Source organism: Benincasa hispida, chromosome 5, assembly GCF_027475165.1.
Source record: "Benincasa hispida cultivar pf3 chromosome 5, pf3_genome.v1.1, whole genome shotgun sequence".
Taxonomy (NCBI): domain Eukaryota; kingdom Viridiplantae; phylum Streptophyta; class Magnoliopsida; order Cucurbitales; family Cucurbitaceae; genus Benincasa; species Benincasa hispida.
The window spans coordinates 38,161,884-38,170,527 of record NC_143482.1 but is presented as its reverse complement, the minus strand read 5'-3'; the positions used below and the strand labels follow the sequence as shown (position 1 = coordinate 38,170,527).

The 8,644-nt window shown below is 32.9% G+C and overlaps 1 non-coding gene across 1 annotated transcript; it reads left to right on the top strand.

Annotated features, from left to right (window-relative positions):
• Nucleotides 1–2,704: 2,704 nt before the first annotated feature.
• TRNAG-GCC (transfer RNA glycine (anticodon GCC)) lies at nucleotides 2,705–2,775 on the top strand. The gene has a single exon. It is a non-coding gene; the product is annotated as a tRNA-Gly (tRNA).
• Nucleotides 2,776–8,644: the final 5,869 nt, after the last annotated feature.

The following is an 8,644-nucleotide window of genomic DNA, read 5'->3' as shown; positions in this document are numbered from 1 at the left end:
CCAATCTTATCTATATTCTACATACCATATATGTTATTACTTGGATATGATCCACCTGTATGTGAACCACATATATGTTTAAGTTACATAAAATAACCTTGTATCTTAGTTTATTGGATCGAGCTAATGCAATCTAAATGTCGAATAAACTTATTTTACTAAATAAATAATTTATATACAAAACTTACAAACTACAAGAACCATGAGATTCAGGATACCAAGCCCAAGATGATATATATTAGGACTATGTGTATGTCTACTGAATTTACTCACAACATATGCAAAATCAGATCTAGTATAATTTACTGTGATTATATTTCGATAACTTCTAGATTTCTCCATAAGTTTTTGAATATCTAAATCACATAGCAACCATAAATCATCAATCAACATTCTGGTTTTTCAAGATCTTAAACATTCACAATGATACAAAAATGAATGACTTTATATTTTCAACCAAATGAAAACGCATGTATGTATACTTATGTACACATAAGATCTTGAAAGCCCTTATAAAAATCACTCATTTTATATAGTTGGACAATATCTTAAACTACCATCAAATTTGACAAGCTTCCACATAGATGGATTATGCATATTTTTATACTACCAACAAGTAAGGTATTAGACAAAATACTATTACAAAGCTCCACTAAATTCAAAGTAATAATAATAATAATTTTTAATTTCTTGGAAATTAATGTTCAAATATAATTTTTTTTTTAACATGACATTTTATGAATCCCATGGAAACTTTATTAAATATAACACTTGAAACATTATTTCTATCCATGCTAACATGATAATTAGACTTGCTAAAAGTTATCATTATAACATCCAATTTGAGATATGAAAAGCAATACAGTAAAAATAATATTATTGTTTTCTTAAATCACATGCCATGAGACAATTTGCTACTCATGAACTATTTACATATATATGTATGAATATGTATGTATGTGTGTGCATATATATGTATGTGTATACGTACGTATGTATGTATGTATAAGTATGTATGTATGTATATATATCATACTCAACTATAGGAATGAAACAAAATTGCTAAATTCTCGTGGCATATATAAAAATTTAAAATATTTGTTGCGACGTTGAACTAAAAATATAGGAAAGCCAACCTATATTAAAGTTCATTCAAATTCAGCGATAGAAAGTTCATCTATTTTAAGTTATATTGATGGAAAAATTACCAACCAAAATATCCTCAACATATTTAAAAAATAAATTTGGATTTGGACCAAAATTTGAACCAAATCAAGAAAATCTCACGGTCATCACTATCCAAATTGACAGTGACTAAAGAAAATAAAAATTGGAAGTGTTTGTGAAACAAACCACTTAAACCACAAGAGAAATTCAAACTCTCTAACAAGAGCTGATATGAGAGTGCCTACTTTCTATCTTTTATTAATTTTATTTCTCAATTTGGAAGAAAAATCTTTCTTAATTTTAGATAAACTCTTAGCAATCTAAAAAACAGAGAATTGAACTATAATCTCTATCAAAATTTCTTTCCATCAACAAAAATGAAGCTGCCATGATTAAATTAAAATCAAATATTCACTAAAAAAGGTAGAAATATGAAATTAAATGCTTGCTATAGAAGAAATGAAAACCTAACAATCTCAATGAGCTCTATTGCGCCAAAGAAAGTGAAGAAATCGAGTATATCCACTAGGATATTCATATTTTTACAGAAACAATGATTTTTTTTTTCTTTTGAAGTGGAATAATAGTTCGAGATTTTGAAGTTAGCAAATTCGTTTTGATCAAGAAAGTCATGTTTGAACTCGTCTATGGCACAATACGACCGTGTTGGATTTTAGATTGTGAAGCCTAACGATATTAATTCTTAACACAAATGACTCATTTACTTCTAAAAATATTATAATGTCATTATATAATCACACTATATAGCCTTAAGCAAGAGGATATTTCTATTTTTATATAATTATGATTGTTTAGACATACATTTTCTTTAAATTATACTTGATTCCTTCCAGAAATAATCTTAAATTCAAAGGAATATACACACCAAATTAATATTCATCACTCCCCAAACTTAGATCATTGCTTCTTTTTTTTTTTTCCCTTTTTCAAGCAATCAAAATAACTCATCAAGAAAGAGCACAAATAAAAGCTCTTTAACTATTTTCATTTTAAAGGAAAATGTCTTTTAAACTAGAGAAGTCTCATACTTTAGTGCCAATCATAACCTTTTAAGTATACTCACATGAATTCCAATTTCTCTCTTTCAAAACAAAACTTTGCTTGTCTATTCTAGCCGTCAAACTTAACCCTCCTAACTACTAGTCATTGAACTTAGGATGGTCCTTGTGCTTCATAAACTATACTTTAAACCTGGATCTAATGCATCAAGTTCTGGGAGGGATTTGTAGGTTGAGCATATTAGTTGATCAATTTGGTCTGTATAGTTAATTTAGTCCATATAAAACATTTCCAACTTGTCTTTAAGTTATTCGGAAAGCACAAATATTTTCTTCTACATTTTATTTAACCATAACTTAATATGTCAACCAGCACAACCTATAGTCATATAAAAAAAAATATATCAAAATAGCATTGCCATTGGCACGAATTAATACTTTTAAAATCATTGAGATTAAATTAATTATTTATTTACAATTATGAATAATAAATTATATATAATTCTAAAGTCGTACAAGCATCAGTGGTCTAGTGGTAGAATAGTACCCTGCCACAGTACAGACCCGGGTTCGATTCCCGGCTGGTGCAGTTCTAATTAATATTTTTGGGGCAATTTCTTTTCGTTTTTTCTCTTTTTTGAAAAATTCATATTTTGGCCCTAAATTACAATTATCGATTCTGGGAGGGATTTCTTCTTACCTCAAATATATTTTAATATTTTGCCACATTAAGATCTTAATTGTAAATAATAAAAAAAAAAATCTTATATGTATATATATATATATATATATATATATATTATCTTTATGAGTTTTTGAACAATAGAAGACCAAAACATATTTACCAACCTATTTGCTTTTTTTTTTTTTTCCTTTCAAAAACAAATGGTAAAAACTGGGATTGTTTTCTATTAACATTGTTATTATTTAAACTTTTTTAAAAAATATAGCTGGGTTAATATGGGTATTCTACGGATGAAAAGATGAAGATTCACCTTTCGTGCAAATCCTCGTCTTTTCAAAAGATGAGAAAATATAATTTTTTTTAAAAAAAAAATAGTGGTGCAATAGTTTTCGATTTCTTTGATTAAAAACAAAGTGTTATTAAGGTAATTTAGGACATGTTTGGTTCGCAATTCGGATTTTGTTTTATATGTTTTCAGATTCACTGAGCAAATATGTGTTTAGCACATAACCCGAACTGTGCTTCTAAAAATTGTTTTCGAATTCTTTAAACCAAACTGTGAAAAGAACATTTTTATGTTTTCATTGTTATCTAGAATTTGAATTTTAAAATTTAAAATGTAGAATTATATTAAATAAAGATAAAAATATTTAGACATGTAGTATGTCATGTTATAAACTCAAATCAATTTTTTTAAAAAATATTAAAACATGTATTATGTAATTATTATAAATTAGATTAAATTTCCAAAACATGTTTTCATGTTAAATTGAATAAAATTAATTTGGTCTAATTTGATATTATTATTTGGGCTAAAATCCACAAAAAAAAAAAAAAAAAAAAAAAAGCAAGCTTAATTTAGCCCAAATCCAATTAATTGGGCCAAAAGGCCAAATTCATGGACCAACCAAATCTAATTTCACAAAGCTCATCTAAGAACTCTATAAATAGAAGAGTCCTCTTCATTTGAGAGGTCAGAAATTTTCAACTCCAAAAAGCTAGAGAGAATTCTCTATATTCATAAGGTTCCCTAACTCCTAAAGACCGAACCACTCCTTGAAGCTCAAGTCCTAAGGATGCAAGTGTTCTTCCAATACTTTAACTTAAAGAACATCACACACTTCGTTTCTTTAATTCAAGTGTACGCATTCAACTAAGAAAGAATCAAAGAATAAAGTACTAGAGATTGATCCATATCCACATCAAATCTACATCAACACAAGTTCAACTCCACGAAACATATTTCTCCAAAATCTCGTGTGAACAATTTGGCACGTCCAGAGGAACATCTCTACCGCTTATCTCCCCCAACAATCAAATCAAGCAATGACACAAAAGAAAGCTACATCCAAAGTAACTATTGCAAGTGACGTCTACATAAGATGTGTCACCCACAGTCGTTTTAAGAAGATCATGCAGGAACATGGATAAAGTTTTGTCCTTGCGGAGAAAATCTTGGAACAACTAACGGAATCTCCTAAAGGTAGGTTCGTCATCAAATAAAATCCTTTATTTGATAACTCTACTTCAAACCGATCATGGAAAGAATCATACCTTGATGTGATATCTATTATGATGGCTGATGTGTCAGTCGAGCGACTATGGCAAAGATGGAGAGAAAACTATATCTCCTAATGAAAGTTGTTGAGGAGTGATATCATGAAATCGCTGCCTTCAGATATCAAGTGCTGGCTCGAGAAACTGCTGAGATGAGTCAAGCTCCAGCTACCAAAACCAATGATAAAGGAAAGACTTTATTGTAGGAAAACTAGCTGCAACAATCCACCTCTGTCGCCTCCCTATCAGTTAAAAGCTACAGGATGTGGTCAGAAACTCTATAAGGGCTCAATATGGAGGATCCTCACAAACTTCTTTTATGTACTCCAAGTCGTACACCAAGAAAAATGACAACTTGAGAATGTCAGTTGGGTACCGATCTCCAAAGTTATAGCAGTTCGATGGAATGGGCAATCCAAAATAACACGCTGCTCATTTCATTGAAACTTGCAAAAATGTAGGAACCATAAGAAACTTGCTAGTAAAGAAGTTCGTCCGAACCTTGAAAAGAAATACTTTTGACTGGTACATGGATTGAAGCCAGATTGACAGTTGGAAACAACTAGAAAGTGAGTTATTGAACCACTCTTACGTCACCAGGTATACTATTAGCATTATGGAGCTGACAAATGCCAAACAGTAGAAGAAGAGTCAGTCATTGACTATATTAATCAATGGAGAGCTCTGAGTCTAGGTTGCAAAGATAGACTCACTGAATTATCTACAATGGAAATGTGCACTCAAGGCATGCATTAGGGACTGCTCTACATTCTATAAGGGATAAAGCTTTATACATTCGAAGAGCTAGCAACTCGCACCCTTGACGTGGAGCTGAGCATTACCAACAAAGGAACTAAGACTTCTTGGTTCCTAAGGTGAGAAAAGAAAAAAAATGAATTCAAAGGCACTGAAAAGATTGCGAATAATGCCACAAAAGAATCCATGGTCGTTCATGCGACCCCACTGAAATTTTCCTCCAAGTGAAACGAAACAATTGAAAAAAAGCATGATGAAGGTGAGTAGTATCGGTAAACTCTTAAAGAAAGACAGGATAAGCTTCTAACATTGACGGTGCAGACATGCTGGAGAAACTACTAGGGAAGCAACTTATTCAACTGTCGAAATGCAAGCAATTGAAACAGTTAGGAAAAGTAGACGATCCTCACTACTGCAAGTATCACTGGGTCATTAGTCACTCGTTGAAAAGTGCTTCTTGCTAAAGGAGCTAATTGTAAAGTTGGCTCGTGGAAAAAAGATTGAGTTAGATCTTGATGAAGTGGCTCAGACAAATCATGGTATAGTAGAAATGACATAATGTTTCACCATCAACATCGTTTTATAATCAAAGGGAAAGCTTGATCTAGTTTGGGACCTTCGAGTCTATTGTTGTTTTGTTTCAGCAAAAGATCGTGATGGACAACTCTTAAAGCAAGAATGAATCTTTTGAAGAGGATGATGAAGGATGGATCATTGTGACTCGCCAGAAAAGAAGAAAGTCAAGTTCCACCAAAAAAGAGTCGCACTTCTATCGAAATTATAGAAGAGGGGACAATACTCAGAAAAATAAAGGAAAAAAGAAGGCATGGAATCCCAAGCTCATATAGGAGGAAGATGAGGATTTCCTTCAGAAGGCATGGAATCCCAAGCTCGTGTTGGAGGAAGATGAGGATTTCCCCCAACCTTGACGTCTAATAACTTTGGCAGACTTCTTCTCAGAAAACTTTCATGACGATTATTCAAAAGAAGTATGAAGTCGTTGTATGTCATGTTGCCAGCGCAATAGAGTGTGAAGATGCTCCCTCAAGTTCACTAAAGAAGTAGGTAGAATCAAAATAATTGTCGTTATTCGATATAAATGACTTTTTGTCACTCCCTTAAGCAACCAAAAGTTCCCTTATTGATGCGTTGTTAGATTCAGAAGCAACAAGTTCAAACGCCCCAGCCTTTGTGGTGCGCACATGTGCCTTCTACTGCACGACCATAGGCTTTTTAGATGAAGATTTATCGTTGGGGTCAAAGGTTCATAATAGGCCTTTATTCGTCGAGAATAAAGAGTTGGTCGAATTCTTATTGATAATGGATCAGTTGTCAATATAATGTTGAAGTCAATAATGAAACAGTTAGGTATCTTGATGGAAGAATTGTCAAATAGTATGCTTGTAATTCAAGGCTACAACCAAGGCGCTCAACGAGCGATTGACATGGCACATTTGGAACTTATTATTGGTGACCTAAAGATCAACGCATTATTCCATCTCATAGACTCGAGGACCACTTATAAGTTGTTATTGAGTCATCTTTGGATTCATGGAAATGGAGTGATAACTTCAACACTGCATTAATGCTTCAATTTCTATCAAGATGGTGTTAAAAAGGTTGAAGTAGACTCCAATCCATTCTCAAAAGCTGAATCTCACTTCGCAGACACAAAGTTTTACTTGAAAAATGATAAAATCGGAGAAGCTATGCCTGTAGAAAGCTCTATCATTAAAGGCAGAATAAACCCAAGCCAAAGCTACAAGCGGATGCAAGAAAAGAGTTAGGCAACGAGGCAAGTACTTCGGACTCTCAAAAGAGTGAGGCACCCACTAGCCCTACGAAGAATAAAATTTTAAAGGATGAGAAAGCTCAAAATCCTCCTATCTTATGTTATGTTCCTTTACCAAGACATAAGAAAAGCGAGTCACCATTTAAAGAATTATCAAAAGTTGCCAAGAGCAATCACATAACCGCTGAATAAGTAACAATTCAAAATAAACTTAGCAAATAACTTCTGTTTTCGATCATATCAAGCCTTCAACTACTCAATCTCCAATCTTCCAAAGATTAGGCATGACTAAGACGAAAGAAGAAGATCATTGTTTAACATCTACTTCCACTCGAACTTCAGCCTTTAAGAGGCTAAGTATCTACATTAAAGAAAGATTGACCTTCAAAATCTACTTTTGATCGTCTCAAGATGACAGCAATCAACATGAAAGAAAGATGAAAATGTTGAAGGCAAAACTATTTCATAAAGAAAATAACGACAAAAAGATTCACACTCGTATCCCTTCACGTATGAAAAGGAAGTTGTCTGTTGACATAAATACAGAAGGTTCTTTGATGGTGAAGCCAAAACTCATCATATTGATGAATCCTACAAATGAAGAAGATGAACGAAGCCATGATGAAATAAGAGCTTCTGAAGTTTAAATGTAGAAGCTCCTTATTGCAAGAGCCTAAACTGCATGATGCTCTTGGCTCGCTTGATCTAAAATGGTGAACGACTAAAAAAGAACTTATTTGAACTATGTTATGACTTGATCTCTATTCATTATTAAGGGCATGTAGGCAGCTTTAAGGAAACATTAAGTTTAGTCTAGTAAAAAAAAGCAAAAAATAATAATAAAAAAAACTCTGTTGAACTATGTTATGACTTAATCCTTTTTAATTATAAAGGGTATGTAGGTAGCTTAAAAGAAAGTCCAGTCGAATAATTCTCTTAACTCTTACCTAGTGAGTAGGAGGGTGGTTTTCTTCTGAGAGTTCCTTCAATTTCACAGAGCTCTCTGTGTGTGATGGAATAAAGAAAAATCTCTTGCAAAAATTTTCTCTTGAATCTCTCCTCTCTTCTTCTCCTTTCCCTCTCCAAAAATCATAGAGCCCACTATACTTTTGAGATTCTCGTCCCAAAGAATACAGAGGTAACATTCGTGGTGTTGGCCATTTGGAAATCAATTTTGATAGTGACTATTTTGAAGAAGGAATCGTGTGAAGAAAAAGGTTCTTCAAAGGTAAGGGTTTCTTGAAATCCTAATTTCCTTTTCTATTTTTATGTTGTGGCATGCTGTAAATTTCCTTTTTTTTTTTTTTTTGCATAAATTTTGTGACTGTAATTTGCGTTCTGTGTAAAACTAAAATTAGGATCGATCCCCACCTTTTCGCTCAGGGCCTTCACAGGTTCCTTTAGGATCCACCTTATATGTGAGATCGAGTTTGGTACACCTGGCTTCGCCTCATCTCTAAAGATCAAGTTCAATTCGCCTAGACTTTGCCTGATATGCAAGATCAAGTTTGGTTTGCCTCAATCCACCTTATCTCTAAAGTTTAAGTTCAATGTGCCTAGCTCCGCCTCATTTCGGAAGATCATGTTTGATTTTCCTAGCTCCGCCTCATCTCTAAAGACTAAGTCCGGCTCGTTTGGCTCCGCTTCATATGTGAGATTAAGTTTGGC